We start from the raw sequence: 17,749 nt of genomic DNA, 5'->3' as shown, positions 1-17,749 counted from the left end.
TACACATCTGTATGTTAGTTATAAGTAACATGGGAGTCCAATGATACATTGAGCAGCAATAAGGAAATATCTATGATTATCTATCTATTACTTTGCCGTTTATAGAGTGGGGATCATGAGTTAATCCTGTAACCAAAACCTGCGTTATATCAGGAAGAAGAATCCAAGTATGAATGCAATTGTGCAGGTTCAAAGAAGATATATCTAGAATTTTGATATATTATTATGCATTTGCACGGGAAGCGCATTGTAAATTTTGCGCTTCTAGATGTTACTTCTTGCCTCATTTGAAGAAATTTTCTCCTCTTTTCTTGAGTAACTTTCGTTATATCCGGATAAATCCAGATTATATACCCATGGAATAAACCACCTTTATTGCGTAGGTATAGTCTTAATACTGCATCCTGCTCCAAGACAAAAACAAAGGAAACCAGCAAAGTTTCTCTAGCTGCAATAACAGTATCTGATGTTAATTCCAGTAATGCGGAAACATGTAAAGATTCTTCTTGTGATCCTGGTACTTGTTTTTCTTCTTTATTTACTTTTTTTGGGGTATAAAATATTTTAAAAATGGCAGGTATTCCCTATTCTGTAAATTTTAGAACATTTTTAAGGTAATTTTTTTTAAATTTATACTTTATTAATTTTTCATCAATGACAAACATCATGAAATAAAAGAAAAATATATAGATATGTATACACATTCCAGCAGAAATATAAATACAGCAAAACCCAAAAGAAAAGTTGTGTCACATATCCCATAATTTGGGGGAGAAAAGGAAACTCATATAACATTACTAACAAATTTTTATGATTTGTTGTAAAGGTAATTACACAGAAGAATCCAGGAGCTTATATCTTTTTACTGGACCATAGTCTCGGAAGTCGCAACTTGATTTTTATCTACAATGAATGTTTCTAAATGTGTAGGGTCAACAAAACCAAATTTCTTCCCTTGATAGTTAATCAGGCACAGGCATGGAAACTTTAAGAAGAAGGTGGCACCTAATGCCAAAACACGTTCTCTTAAAAATAGAAAATATCTTCTTCTTGCTTGAGTGGCTCTAGCCGCATCTGGAAATATTTGGACTTTATGTCCACAAAACAATATATCGTTGTGGCTGAAAAACCTTTTAAATACATTTTCTTTATCCTGCTCAGCTATACATGAAACAAAAAGAGTTGCTCTATTATTAATCAGGTCCACCGACTCTTCTAAAAAAGTCGATATCCCTGGAGAGGATGAGGATTCCACTACATTTTATCCTCTAGAACTTCTAGATGACATTTTAGGCAAATAATATATTTTAGATACTTTTGGAATTTCCTCTTCTTCATATAATAGATTCTCTTTCAGATATCTTTTAAACATCTCCCATGGGGAGAGAAGCCGAGTTATAGGAAAATTAATAATCGTTAGATTTTTTACTCTATATAAATTTTCAATATATTCATCTTCCTTACGGATAGCTAAGCTATCACGGATAAAGACATTCTCAGAATTTTGGATCATTTGTACTCTAGTAGTAATTGCAAGCATTTCTTTTTCACATTTATCAACTTTCTTTCCCTTTTCTTCAATTAGATTACTAGTAGCTCTTATTACTGTTAGCAATGATTCATTCATCTTATTCACATTACTGTCAAGTTTTAGTATCATATTCCCAAGATCCACCAAAGTAACGTTATCCAGTAATACAACAGGACTAATGCTGCTTCCTAAACTAGTTAAAGGTATATCTTTTGAATCAACTAAAACTTTTGAAATGGCATTCACAGGCCGGCCAACATCAACCTGTTGATTCAGGTCTAAGTCCCCTTGGGCCGCTCCTACCAGATTTCCAGTTGCAACAATTCCAGTTGGTTGTATCAGAGACTTCGGTCCTTCGCCGTGACTCAGGGAGACCAGTGACGATACTCCCAGACTGTCCTCTCTAGGTGTTTCCATCACCTTCACTATGTAATGGTCCATTGGGCCAATGCGCTGTTGATGCAGAGGAGAGGAAGTGGAGATTTTCGCATTCCTCTTTCTACCCATTAAAGAAATAGATAAGATTCAAAAAAATCTCCGGTCTAAGCCGCGCGCCCCTTTGGCGCGCGCGGCTTAGGCGATGTGCCGGCGGCTGTGGGGCGCTGCTCTTCCGCAGATTTTATAGTCAGTCAGGAGGCGTCTCTGCTGACGTCACTAGCCAGTGACCACAGCACTCTCACCGGGATGTTCCTCGGATTGCCGGATTCGGTTACAGGTAGGGAAAGCAGTAGCCTCCTCCCTTCTCCTTCACTCGCTCCCCAACTTAACGCCGCCCTTCCGCAGATTTTATAGTCAGTCAGGAGGCGTATCTGCTGACATCACTAGCCAGTGACCACAGCACTCTCACCGGGATGTTCCTCAGATTGCCGGATTCGGTTACAGGTAGGGAAAGCGGTAGCCTCCTCCCTTCTCCTTCACTCGCTCCCCCCTAAGATAATCTTTAAACATGTCGCGTGGGGTTGCTGCCTTCATTCTCGGAAAGTTTAGTAACTTCAGGTTTATTCTTCTTGTATTGTTTTCTATTTTCTCCATACGATTAAAACATATAGTTTCAGATTTAATGAGATTATGTTGAACTTCTTCTATATGCTTAATTTTTTGTTCAGTAGCAGTTAAATTACTTTCCAAAGTTAGTATCTTTATATCTAAAGTTTTTATGAGTTGTAGATTTTCTTTCAATAAACTTGACATTGTTTTAATTGAATTGTCCATCGAAAGAAACATTTTCCATATAACTTCTATGGTTATTTCCTGGGGTTTGACCAAAGAAAAAGAGTCTGTAAAATGGACCTCAGGTTCTACTCTCCCTGCAAGCACAGGTTCCCGGTTTCCGTCGTCATCCTGTTCTTCCTTGGCGTCCTTGCTCGCAGAGCCTTGAACTCCAAGGCTCTCCGAAATGGACGCTTTATCTGCGTCCTTTCTCGGGGCAGATGTTCTGAATGGAGCCGTTTTCCCTTCCAGCCAACTGGCTATATCGTCTCCAGATGAGCTGTAGATCCCCAACGGTGGTTCTGGGGTATTCGGTGCGCTAGGGCTGAGGGATGACTCCTCCACCTGGGGTCCTGGCATCTGCTCTACGTCCGGCGTCCCCGCGGTGCCTCTCACCGGCAACTGCCTCATGGATCCTGCAAACATAGACTCGATCCGTGGCTGTTTCTCATCAAAGGTAGGCATTGAGGTAACAGCAGATTTTATTTTAGCCTTTCTTTTTGTGTGCGGCATGACGAGGAAACTTTTTAAGAAGAGAAATATTTCAAAAAGAAGGCTTACAACAAAAAGCCCTGGAGTGAGGATGCACGCATCCGCTCTACATGGCAGCCATCTTGGACTCTCCCTCAACACATACTTTTTAATGTGGAAAATTTAACTCCAGCCTTGGAAGTGGAGTAAGCTCATGAAAAACATTAAAACATAGATTATCTGTGTTGTGATAAATATGTCGTACCCCTTAGTATCATTATGACACTTTAATTTACTTCTTTTGGTGGAGAAAAATAATTGTGTATTTCACTTCACTTAAAAAAACACTTTTCTTATCCCACACAATTTGGACATCCATGGCAAAAGACGCCTAATATTTTGCTAAGGTTGTTGAAATGAAAAAAGAAGCGGAATCAAAATGCACGCTTGTCTTGAGTGCCTGTTGCAATTGGGTGCCCAATACAATAAACCAGAGGTTCTCAACTGGTGTGTCACGATACACCAGTATGTCACCAAGCACATGCAGGTATGTCACCACACTTCCCGGTCCCCCACTGACCCAACTGCTCCCCCTGCCCCAGTGAAATAGGAATTCATCCTCTGCCTGGGTGGAACGCAGCAGGTGACCTGGAGTCATCAGCACCAGCATGGTCAATTCTTCCCACTCACCTCCACGACCCGGAAGAGGAAGTGGTGTGCAGCAGCTGTGTGTCCGGGAAGAAGAAACCATGCTAGTGTGTGCAGCATTGGCCCAAAGAAGAGAGGCAAGGCCTGAAGAAGAGCAGCACGGCACAAAGCAAAAGAGGAGCAACGTCAGCCTATATGGTGGATGGGATTCCTTTCTCGAGGCAGTGAGGGCTGGAAGCAGAGGAAGCTGCTGCTCTTGCTAGTTCAGTGGGGGGGAGAGAGAGTGAGTGAGTGAGCAAGCATATGTGTTTGAGATCCTGTGTGTGTGTGTGTGTGTGTGTGTGTGTGTGAGAGAGAGAGAGAGAGAGTGACAGCATGTATGTAAGTGAGTGACTGAGAGTCTGTATGTGTAAATGTGTGATTGAAAACGTGTTTGTGTGAAAGAGTGTATGTGTGTGTGATTGAGAGCCTGTGTGTGATTGAGAGCCTGTGTGTATGAGAGAGATAGCATGAATGTAAGTGTATGACTGAGAACCTAATTGTGTGTGAATGATTAAAAGCCTGTGTGTATAAGTAAAAGAGAGAACATGTGACTATGTGATTGAGAGCCTGTGTGTAAGTGAGAGAAAGAGAGAACATGTGTGTAAATGTGTGAATGAGAATCTATGTATGTGAAAGAAAGAGACAGCCTGTATGTAAGTATATGATTGAAAGCCTGTGTATTAGTGTGAAAAGACAGATAGCATGTGTGTAAATGTGTGATTAAGAGCCTATATAAGTGAGAGAGAAAAAGCATGTGTGTATGTGCATGATTGAGAGCCTATGTAAGTGAGAGAGAAAGCATGTGTTTATGCATGTGATTGAGAGCCAATGTGAGAGAGAGTGCTTGTGTATGAAAAGAAAGGAGGAAGTGGCAAGAAAACCATCCCTCCTCCTGCAAATTCAAAACAATCTCAGGGTACCTGGATATCAAATGTTCCCAGATATGCAGAGCAAAGCATTATTTTATCCTTATTTTTTGTTATTGGGTCTTTCTGTCTGCTAATTTGAAGTATTTTATTGGTATCTAGAAATGTTTTATATGAATTTGTAATTATTGGATATTCCATTCATCAGCGATTTTGAAATCTGTTTTTTTTGTTAGTATGGTTTTACTGCTATTGATTTTTTATTTCTTGATTTGTTTTGAGGACTAGTGAAGTTTCTCTTCCTCCTTTGTTATACTGTATACAGTCTCTCTGGCTTGTTGCTGTTTATTCTTTGTTAGGTGAGGGTCTGCAAATGTGACTGAGATGAGGTATTCTGCTGGCGTGTAGTTTCTGTGTAGGGCTCCATGGCATCCTGGCTTGGTCAGTTTTCCTAATAGGACGTGTATTGGGTGTCTTAAGGCCTGGTGTAATATTTTCAGTGTTGACTTTTCTTAGGTAAGGTGGTTACTGTTTGAGTGCTGGAAAGTGGTGCTGTTTTGGTATGGGATATTTACTATTTATGTAATTTCTGTTCAGACAGAACACTTATCTTTTCCTTGTGTCATTCTTAACAATAAAATAATACTGGACCTTTATTTTTTATTTCCACTGTAAATTCTAATGAGCAGGGTGTCACACATGTGAGCATGATCTGTCAGGTGTGTCACAATGGGAAAAAGGTTGAGAACCATTGCACTAAACTATTGAGTACTATGGATGCTCAATTCTCTGTTACTGCACCCTTTTTAATGCTGCCTCTCCTTTAAAAATTGCATCGGGCACCCAGGGTACATGGCTACATGTGCATTAGGAAAACAGATGCTCAATACAAGTGCCCGTTTTTAACACACATCTTATTGCAACAGCTCCTCTATATTTAAAGAGTTAAGCTAAAAATGATGCATTGTAGATTGCAAGCGAAGGTCTGGAATAAAAGGTAGGGGATGAGGAAAGGAAGGGTGAGAAAGAGAGAGAGAGTAAAAGATGTAATCACACCTGATCACTTCAAAAACAATTCTGCATTCATTAGTTAAAACAAATACATTTTCAAACAAAAATTTAATAGATGGCAACTGCTTTTCAGACATTGTTATATACTTCACAATGTATAAAGCTGGAGTGCATGGTAGGGATGTACAGAAAAAAAATTTCATTTCAGTTAATTTATTTAATTCATGGGCCACATTCATCTGGTTTATTTCAATTGAAAATCTTTTTTTTTGTCCATTATTTTATTTGTTCATTTTTCTTCCTACTATAGTCAAGGGAGTAAAGAATATAGCCTATATTGGGCTCCCAAATTGGGGTTTTCTAATTATTGCTAATGAAATTTCTGGGTATTGTTATGAATAGAGAAACAACAGTTTATTTTCTTTTTCAAATAAAGAAAAATAGCTTTTAGGCTAATATTTAATACTTATACGTTTTAAACTAGTGAAATAAACTGTCAGTGAAGAATAATATAACTGCCATGTATCAATCAGTTCTTATAGACAGTGCAGAATATTCTAACTGTAATTTAGCAAAGTAGAAAGATTAGGCACACAGCCAGCTATGGATGATGATGATGATGTAAGTATACTCTATAAGTTACGGTATATACATTTCTGAGTACTGAGTTCATAAATATCTGAGACTATAAGTTACTAAGTATTGAGACCATAAGTTACTGAGTACTGAGACCATAGGTTTCAGAGAAATGAGTCTATAACAATATGAATTTAAACAAATAAACAGAAAATATAAATATGATTTGAATTGTGAGCTCACTGTTGCTGTCTTATCTCTGATATATCAGTGGATAGCAGTCTAGGATCTGGCACTAACCTGGATGGGTGAATTTAACCATTTATTTTCTTTTTTATGTATCCATTTTAGAAAAGACCTGATCGATTTTACTCATAAAGAATATATGAGCAATTTTACTCACAAATAATAAATATGCATGTTCTTTTACTGAATATTCTTTTGTCTGATTACTGAGTTGCTCTGTTTTTTTAAATAATTATTGCTTTTACTAATACATTATATGACATGGGGTCCTAGAGAGAGAAAGTTACCTATAAGGGTACTTCTTCTTAATAATGTTCTCATTCAGTATTACCTAACAGAGTACCTGACAGAGCACTGGACTGCTTCTGCAGCCAAGTCCAAAAGCAAAATGTATTCAAGCAGCATTGAATTATCAAGATGGCTGCTCTCCCCTAAAAATGTTGCTAGCAGTAATTTTGTTATGGGTTTGACTGTTTCATGGTTTTGATTTTAAATATTATTATCCTTAACTTAAAGCTTGGGATAATCTGCTCAGAGCAGCAGTTACTACCCTTAACAGAATCATGGGGGTAATATGCATGGAGCAGCAGTTACTACCTTTTATGGGCCCCGGAGTCTGGGAAACCCACCTGAGGAGTGGCACAGTACTGCAAGACAGGGCTTGGAGCAAGACAAAGGCTGGTCGTCTGCCTATCCAGCCCCCTCCCTTGTAGGTTGAGCCCTTGAGTTCTGGGGCTAGTCAGTCTCTGAGGTGGCAGTGCATTATAATGGTGCATGCACTCAGGCTGGAACATGACTAGGAGAGGCAATGGTTGGTCAAGGCAGGCTGGAACAAGGCTTGGACAAGGCAGGCAAGCTTGGCAGGCTGGACAAAGCAGATGAGGCAAGCAAGGCTTGGAACTGGAAAGGAACTGCATCTAGACAAGACAAAGGGTGAAACAAGGCAAGGACAGGACTCTAGTTCAGGCAGGACAAGACCAACAAGGCAGACTAGGGAAGGATTTGGACAAGGGTAAGAAGAAACAAAGAATATTCAAGCCAGAAGGCAACAAGTCAGTATACAGATAGAATTGGTCAAAGGCCTCAAGACAAGATACAAGATAGATTAGGCCAGAAGGCCTCAAGGCAGGAAGCAATGCAGGATAAGCCTGAGGGTCTCAAGGCAAGGCAATAGACTAGAAGGCCCAAAGGCCACTAGGCAAGGCAAGAAGGTCTGAAGGCCTCAAGGTAAGGCAAGAACAAGGGTCAGGTCATGGAGCCAGAAATGACATGAGAAGACAAGGCCACAATTGCAAGACAGTTTAACATAGGACTGGGACTTGAGCGTGGCAAGGGCAATAAGGAGAAGCTTGACAAGACTAGTGATGAGGCATCATGAAGGTAGAATAAGGCTGCATAGCTGGCAAAATCCTTACACTACCATAAGAAATTTGCTGGGCAGACTGGATGGACCATTTTGTCTTTTTCTGCTGTCATAACTATTTTTCCCTTAGATAGGTTGGGTAATAATCAAATACTCAATTTCCACAGGTAAAATGCAATTTTATTTGCAGAAAGCACTTTAATTTTTGCTCTCCCCAAGGATTATCCCACTAATATAATTTTTGTACCTTTTTGTAAGCCAATCAATTTGGAATTTAACAGTACCTTACATATTACTTAAATTTATTATTTATGGCTTGAACATATGATAGTGAAAAACTGTGGCAGTTTGACTTTATTAAATGTATTGCATTTTATAAGGCATATGATGCTGGAGCAACCTTTATTATGAAAGAGTGGATTGCCAAAAAATGAGGTCGAAGAGAAAGCTGGGTTCAGAGGACATGGGGCAAGACTGCCGATGAGGGTTTTAAGGAATTTGGTGAAGGTCAATTGCTAAAATTGTCTCAAGAAAACCAAAAACGTATTGAAAATTGCAGGAAAGAGCAGAAAATAGCAGTCACCAGGTGGCATTAATGATTTTGGATGAGAGGAGGAAAAAAGTTGGTAGAGGAACAGTTTATTGTTATCAAGTCAGGGCTGGTATCCGGGCATTTCATGTTATTTCAAAACCATTGAAAACTAAAACCTATATCCAAAATAGGCTCTGGTTAGCGAATTGGTTTTTAAATTGGGAAGAAGAGGATTTCCCTCATTTAGCACCTTCCAACTAATTTTTCATTCACAACCAAATTTTCAAAATGATCGAGCTTGGTCAAACATTTTGAATGAAATTAGCAATGAGGAACATAGTTGCCAAATTGTCAGAAACCCTGCTTGCATTGATCTTTTTTAATCATGTTTACAGAGAAGAAAATATTGTGGGGAATCAAAGAATGTGAGGATTCTTGGGATGGCACCTATTTTTGGAACACAATTTTAGATAAAAATGTTATCCCATTTTTGAGTGATCCAGAAAATGTTTTGGTAATAGGAGAAGTTACTTTTATCCATGATAAGGCACAATGCATGTGATCCAATGGTGTTTGGTCAGGGAACTCTCCAGACTTGAACGCTGCCGAAAACCTAGGTGCCATTATTAAGGTTGAGGTGCAGAGTTTAATGTTGAAGGAAAGTGCTCAGGGATGTTATTCCACCAAAACGTTGCATTGAAATTTGGAATTGGTCTTATTAAATTTGAAAAATGCTACTAATATTTTTCAAAATTTGATGTGCTTGTACCTTGCTGTTCATACCCATTTTGTAAGCTAATAGTGGGAACACCAACTATTAATTATGGGGTAGATTTTAAAAGAAGCGCGATCAGCCTACTTTTGCTTGCGCATCAGACTCAAGCAAAAGTACGCTGGATTTTAGTAGATACGCGCGGAGCCGCGCGTATCCACTAAAATCCTGGATCGGCGCGCGCAAGGCTATCGATTTTGTATAGCCTGCGCGCGCCGAGCCGCGCTGCCTCCCCCCGTTCCCTCCAAGGCCGCTCCGAAATCGGAGCGGCCTCGGAGGGAACTTTCCTTTGCCCTCCCCTCACCTTACCCTCCCTTCCCCTACCTAACCCACCCACCCGGCCCTGTCTACACCCCCCCCTTACCTTTGTCGGGGGATTTACGCCTCCCGGAGGGAGACGTAAATCCCCGCGCGCCAGCGGGCCTGCTGCGCGCCGGGCCGCGACCTGGGGGCGGGTACGGAGGGCGCGGCCACGCCCCCGGGCCGTAGCCACGCCCCGTACCCGCCCCCAAAACGCTGCCGACACGCCCCCGGAACGCCGCGACGACCGGGCCCGCCCCCCGACACGCCCCCGACACGCCCCCCTCCGAGAACCCCGGGACTTACGCGAGTCCCGGGGCTCTGCGCGCGCCGGGAGGCCTATGTAAAATAGGCTTCCCGGCGCGCAGGGCCCTGCTCGCCTAAATCCGCCCGGTTTTGGGCGGATTTAGGCGAGCAGGGCTCTGAAAATCTACCCCTATATGTTGCTTAATTCTGTTTTCAATGCTGATTAAAATGGTATATTGCATGTTTCTATCAGATTTCTGGTTGCTGCTGCAATAGGGGAGGCAAAGATTAGGTAAGATCTGTTATATATATATGCACTAATTCTTCTTTCCTCCCTCCCCTGTTCTCATCTTTCTTCCCTTCTCCTTCTCCCACGCCACTCTTTCTTTTCTTTCCCTTTTGCTCAATGCTCCGTCCACTTCCTGGAGCACCTTCAGTACTTTGTACACTTCTGGTCCCATTTCAAGAAAGTTATAGTAGAACTAGAACCGGTGCATAGAAGGGCAAAAGAATGACGAAAAGTGATGAAATGGCTCCCCTATGAAAAAAGGCTAGTTAGAACTCTTCAGCTTGGAGAAGAGACAACTGAGAGGGGATAGGATAGAAATCTATAAAATAATAAGTTGGGTGGAACAGGTAAATAGAGAATGGTTATTTACCATTTTAAATAGTACTAGGACTAGCAGACATGCCATGAAACTAGCAGGTAGCAGATGTAAAACAAACTGGAGAAAGCATTTTTTTGTTCACTCAATGCACAATTAAGCTGTAGAATTTGTTGCCGGAAAATGTGGTCAAGCATTTGGTAAACCTGGGTTTAAAAGGGGTTCAAATAAGTTCCTGGAGGAAAAGCCCATAAACAAGGCATGGCCAACTCCAGTCCTCAAGAGCCACAAGCATTGCAGGTTTTCAGGATATCCACAATGAATATGCATGAGAATCATTTGCATACAGTGGAGGCAGGGAGGTTCAAATAATGTGCTGTGCGGGAAAGAGAGGTAACAGTGGAAGAAAGTGAAGCTTAAAAGTGCAGGGTTCAAGTGCTCTTCTGTTTCCGGTATTGGCAGCAGCAGCAGTACCATGGGCCTGGGAGCTGTGGGATAAGGGGAGGTACTCAGCAGCAGCTCTTCTTTGCCCCACAGGCCTGGGCAGGGAGATGTGGCAGCAACCCTTCTTTTTTCTGCTTTGGACTATGAGTAATATGGAAGTATGTTTTTCATTTTATGCTATATAATTTCCCATTGTTTTTTTCTAAATCTATTTTAGTGGTTTATTTAGTTATTCACTACCCATTTCTTTTGTTTATTCTATGTGGTGGTTTCTCCCCATTCATTTTACATCACTTTGATACATAAGAAGTGGAATCACATTCATGCATGATTGTCACAAATGACTGATAGTTACTAAAATGCAACAGACAGCACCTGTTATACATTGTTTCAGTTACTCTGGCAGAACTAGTTTCAGTGTGATGATGATGGTGAAGAACCAGAGTAGAACATTTACTCAGTCACATTAAATAGCCTGAAGAAATACAGGAATGTGCAAAATTACATTGGGTGGGATAGAGGACTTGCCAATAACCAGTTATGAAGATTTTCACCCCTTATTGAATTGTGGAATAAAGCAGGGGTTATTTTAATACTAAGGATAAATATTTTTTTGTTTTGTACTGTGCTCTTTTGATATTATGATCAATTGTACATTCATTAGCATAAAAAATAAACAGCACTCCATAAATCTAAGAAATAAAATCTAAGAATAAAAACCAAGATGTTTCAGGAAACATTTAGGGGATAATTTTAAGTTGCACATGTAAGTAGCATGTGTGCATGCAAGTAGTATTTTCTAAACTGCAGAAGTATGCACATACTATTAGTGTCTCTCATAAACATTAAAGGGAACAGTGGTGCAGTTTATAGGGGTTCTGGATTGGGGGTTCAGAAGTTTCGCACAGTTTAATGTTTTGTAAATGGGATACACGCACAAATTATGGAACTTGTATGCACGGTTTACGCCTGCTAATTGATTTGTGGAAATGAAATCTCACTTGTCTTTTTGAATGGGAGGTTCTAGGTTAAGAGATGAAGATCAGGATAAGGTGGTGGAGGTCTAGGTGAGCTGGTGGAGGTCTGGGTGAACTGATGATTACAGGTACATACACAAATAAGTATTTTCTAAATGAAGATGTGCATATTTTAAAAATACCAGCCTCTGCACAGAAACTGCAGCAGTTAGTAAACATTACAGTTATTTTACATGTAAAATATGTGTATATACTTTCATAAAATGGAGCTTGTTGCTTTAAAAAAAAAGTGTATATACTGAATCATAATGTGTGTACTTTCAGGATCGAGATACGTGGTATTTTATAAACTGCATGACTCCTGTCACACATTTATAAAATAACAGTCTAGACCAGTGATTCTCAATCTTTTTCCCTTTGTGACATACCTGACGGACAATGCTCACATGTGTGACACACTATTCCTTACAATCCATGAATAAAATAAAAAAAGCAGAAGTATTACTTTTATTGTTAAGAATGACACAAGAAAAAATAAGAATACTCTCTTCAAACAGAAAGTACATAAATAGTAAACCTGCTATACCAGAATAGCATTGACTACCAGCACACAATCAGTAACAACCCTACCTATGAAAAAGCAACAGTGCAAATATCACACCGGGCCCTAAAACACCAATACACCTCCTATTAGGAAAACAGAACAAACCAGGCTGCTAGAGATCTTTACACAGAACCCACATGCTAGCAGAATACTTCACCTTGGTCAAATGTGCAGAACACAGACAGACCCTCACCTAGCACAGAATAAAGAGACCATAAATAGAAATAGGTAAAAACTGAACTGGAAACTACAATAAGCCAGACTCTGTATGCAATGCAACAATGGAAAAACAGAAACTTCGCCAGTCCTCAAAAAAAAAAAAAAATCTTTATACACCATACCTGGGAACTTCATTTCCAAATGTTCTGAAAGTTTTATGAATAAGCAGAGGGAGAGGGGGGGGGGTGGTGTTGCCCACAAACTTTCTCTTTTCTTTCTCCCTCTCATGCTTTCTCACACACACACATGCTTTCTGTCTCACATGCATGCTCTCTCTCTTATACATACACTCTGTCAATCACAAACATATTCTCAAACACATATATGCTCTCTTATACACATACACACACAGGCACTTAATCACAAACACACACACTCAGACATACACACACACACACATGTACACATACATGTTCTCTCTCTCTCTCTCACTCCCCTGCTCCCCCGAAACACAAGTAGAAGCAGCAGCTGCCTTCTCCAGCCCCTTGGCCCCAAGAAAGAAGAGACCCATTGGCTGTAGAGCTGGTGCTGCTCTGCCTCCTATTGCTGACCACAGGCCGCTCCACTTTTTGCTCTGAGCCTGCTCTGCTCCTCCTTCTGCTTAGAACCAATGCTGCTGGTACTTCTGACTATAGCATGGTCTCCTTTTTCCCACACACGTAGGCTGGCTCACTGCACAACATTTCCTCTTCCAGGCCATGGAGGTGAGAAGAAGAAGAAGAAACCATGCTATCACTGCTGCCACGTCCCATAACTCTGCTGCCATTCTGCCCAAGCTATCAGCATTTTCAAGCCTGGGTGGAAGAAGAGGTCTTTGCATCTCGCCAAGGCTGGGAAAGAAAGACTAGTTGGGCCATCAGGAGACCGGGAAGTGTGGCATTCTGCCAGTGGAGGTTGGGGACACACCTGTATATGCTTGGCCACACACTGGTTTATTGCGACACACCGGATGGGAACAGATGCTTTAGAGCACCAAATTATCTATCTATACGCGGATTCAAACACTGTTGAAAATTACTCTCCCTCAGTATAGAAGCAGGAAGAAGAATCTGTTCCAGTTAAATTTGTGTGGTTTACTTTTCTGAACAGATGAATTATAAATAACTTTGCTCCAAGAAATCACCCAACACTTAACACATAGCCATCAACAAAAAACTTCACAATGTGGAAGAATTTGTTTTCCTAAAGGAGTATGTTTGACATTTGAACCTCTAAGCAAAATTGCATTAAATATATATCTGCTTTAAAGCCTTGAAAAATAGAATAATGCATTTTCAATTTAGCCTTGGTTACACTTGACCAGTTTAAACTGCTCTTCTAATGAAATGAATGGCATACTATAATTAACTGTATGCATGTTTATGTGAGGGCTATAATTAAAATCCATGTGGCCAATTTATCACAGACGTATAGAAATAGTTTCAGAGCACTTGCTGTCTATCACTGCTACGCTAATGAAACACTAGGAATTTCTGCCTTGTTTTTATTCTGTACAGAAATTTCTCATGTATACTATTTTTGTCAGTGTGCATTTACAGAGAGACTACAACATTCCCTGGCATACTGTACATAATTAATTTGCTGGGTTACATTTGCCAGCTGAGATAGATCTTATCCCTTCAGAGACAAATCAGCGGGTAATCCTCTTTTCCTAGAAAATCTATCCCACTATTTCCATTGTTAGATGAATCTTATCTTCTTAGAAATGCATTCTATATATTCCCAGTAAATTAAAAGGCAACTTTCAATGGCATTTACTCAAGTAAAATGGTCTAACTGGAAATTGCCCTTCTTGAATACAACTAAAAGTATGTGTGTGTTTCCATACTGTGTGCAGTGTTAAGTGCATTAAAAAGATGCATTTTTGTGGGCACATTAAGGTCGGGGCAGTATTCACAAAAGGTGTGGCTTAGGGAAGGTCAGGGAGGGACGTTCACCATGTGGTTTATTTTTTATTTTTTATTTTTTTACTTTTATTGCCTTGGGGCCACTCCTAGAGGTGATGAGGAGGGTGGACAGGGGGCCTCACAAGACCCCAGGGGTTTGTTCAGGCCACTCAGACTCTTTAAAACACTGCCCCGGAGTATCAGGATGTGCATTAGCATTCCAGTACTGCCAAGGAACGTTTGCTACAACTCCTTTGTAACTTACATTTCATGTAAATAATACAGCTTGTGATTTTTCAAGCAAGCCACATTTTTTTATTACTATGAAACATGACTACTAATAAGCTGCTTTGGATGCATTTTTAAAGCATTTGCATGCAAAGCAGCTCATTACTAGTTTGGTATTATTTGGGGTAAAATCGTACAGTATTTAAAATACCACATGTAATCATTACATTAAGGTGTTTATCACCATATTAAATATACTGCTTAGATTTTGAGCCCTCTGGAGATAGAAAAATACTTTCAGTACCTGAGTGCACTTTACCTTCAGCTATAATGAAAACATAAGAACATAAGACTTACCATAATGGGTCAGACCAACGGTCCATCAAGCCTAGTATCCTGTGTCCAACAGTGGCCACGTCAGGTCACAAGTACCTGGTAGGATCCCAGGGGGTAGATAGATTCCATGCTCCTTATCCCAAGAATAAGCAGTGGATTTCTGCAACTCTACCTTAATAATGATTAATGGACTTTTCCTCCAGAACTTGTCCAAACCTTTTTTAAACACAGCTACACTAATAGCTTTCACCACATCCTCTGGCAATTAATTCCAGAGCTTAATTATGCGCTGAGTAGCTAAACACACAATAAATAAATAAATAAATAAAATAAGAAACAAAATGCATTCTTAGGATTGTTGGAGCCAGAAAGAAGGGAAGGAGCATTAGATGTTCTAATCCACTAGGAGACAAATGACCCAGCTAGAAATCAAAATATACAATTCAAGAGGAGTGCTCATGAGCAGCGACCAAGATGGCCGCTTGAGCCTGCAGCTCTGCTCGACCTCACTTCTTATTATGGGGGAAAAAGCTGTAAGCAAGGGATTTTTTTCGATTATTCACCGATAAATCCTTATAAGATTGATGGCATCTAATAAAGCTGGTAAGATTGAGGCTGCATTTGCCATGGCATCCAGCTCCAAGTGGGCTAAACCTGATCCACCGTCACCCGATAAGGCCCCACCACTGAAAGTAATGGCGTCTGCAGATCTGGTACTAACTGAGCTCAAACAACTCAAGGACTTGATCCATGTAAATATAGAAGCCACAACTGCTATACGGAGGGATTTGCAAAACATGTCAACGAAATTAGAATCGTTTCAAAACTGAATCGATGACATGGAATCGCAAGTGTCATCACTTTTAATTGTGACCGCTCCGATTCCACGGCTGTCGCAGGAAGTGGAAAAACTTCAGCAGGCCCTTGACAACCTTTCAAATCGAAATAGAAGGAACAATATTCAAATTCTGGACATACCAGAAGGAGCGGAAGGTTCTGATATTATACAATTTATTGCTCAACTAATTCCCATCTGCTTACACGTCGAATTTGAGCACCCCTTTGAACTTGAGCGAGCTCATGGGATCCCCTCCAGGTCCTTGCATAATTCGAAATATCCCAGACCTGTTATCGTTAAAGTCCTTCAATACCCACATGTTTTGTCAATTTTTGCGGCTGCTCGCTCAAAGGCTCTGATACTCTACCAGGGTCATACCCTTCTCTTTGTACCGGATCTTGCAAAATCTACAGCAGACAAAAGGAAGGCCTTCCTTGCTCTGCATCCTTACTTACAGGCATTGGGTGCGAAATACGGTCTATTATATCCTGCACAAATGAAAGTTACCTGTCACAATCAGATGAAGATATTTCACACAACAAAGGATCTAGAGGACTTCCTTCAATCTTTTGAACAAGCACAGTCAATGGTCATTTGACTTGTTGAAAAACACTAAAGGGAACACAAATTACTTGGCCCGGCGCTTATATGGTGCATGTGGCAGACAAGACATAGTGCTCAGTTTTTTCCCTTTTTTTTTCTCTTTTACTATGTTTGTTACAAGTACAATATTGTTGGTTTGTGTAGCCGGTTAATTCTCCTATCTCAATGTATGTGCTCTGCTATGTACATGGTTTACTGTAAACCCATACCCTCTTTTCACATACCTCTAGCATGGCATTGTATAAGAATGTTATTGGATTGGCTTTTTCCCCTTACAATCTTGTTCTTTCTCATGTTTCTCTGAGGGGAGTGGCGGTCTTGAGAGGTCTTTGGCCCGCCTTGAGGCTCTTTACTTGTTCTCCCTATCTTGGTACTAGGTGTCTGGATACGAAGTGTTTATTTTCTTCTCCACCTAGTATTTCCTTTTTTACTTTTTCTCTGATGGCTCAACAAATATACCCTTGTCTTTTTTTTCCTGTCTTCTTCATCTGTTCTTTTCTTCTCTTTTATTGTTTTCCTCTTTCTGATTGCGAATATTTGCTGTATTTGTACCCTGGATACCTAGTGTTGACCAATCCTTATCATTAATAATGCAACTTTACTCATGGCTACCCAAATTACATCTCTCACTCTGGTGTCTCTAAATGTTAATGGCTTCTCACACCCTATAAAACGGAAAAAAAGTTTTAACTTATTTGCAAACTCTTCAACCGGATATTGTTCTGCTACAGGAAACCCATCTGACTACACCTGAAAATCTCAAACTTAAACAACAATGGGAAGGGCAAGTCTTTTTCAGTCTGGCCATCCACAAGAAAAGGGGTACCGCTATTCTGCTTCAAAAAAAGGCTGGATGCTAATGTCACCCAACAGCTTGCTGACATAGACGATAGATGGAACCTTATACAAGTCACTCTCCAGCAGGAACTGTTTACAATTCTCAAGGTCTATGCCCCGACAGTAGACAACCCTCTTTTTTCACTACTACTTTTGCTCAATTACTACAGTTCGACTCCTCTCAGCTCATAATTGGTGGTGATTTCAACCAATCTTTGGACCCTTTTATTGATCAGAAATCCACTGCTCAGCCCAAATATCTAAAGCATGCAAGACTTTACAACACCTTATGACCTCTATGGGACTTTCAGATCCTTGGAGATTATTGAGGCCTACAGAGCAAGACTATACGTTTTATT

At 40.3% G+C, this 17,749-nt stretch overlaps 1 protein-coding gene across 2 annotated transcripts in view; it reads left to right on the top strand.

Moving 5' to 3' along the window:
* Positions 1 to 17,749, top strand: part of MARCH1 (membrane associated ring-CH-type finger 1) — a 777,418-nt gene that overhangs the window by 478,658 nt on the left and 281,011 nt on the right. The window lies entirely within an intron of this gene.

Source organism: Rhinatrema bivittatum, chromosome 1 (assembly GCF_901001135.1).
Source record: "Rhinatrema bivittatum chromosome 1, aRhiBiv1.1, whole genome shotgun sequence".
Lineage (NCBI taxonomy): Eukaryota > Metazoa > Chordata > Amphibia > Gymnophiona > Rhinatrematidae > Rhinatrema > Rhinatrema bivittatum.
This window is presented reverse-complemented; position numbering and strand designations above follow the sequence as displayed.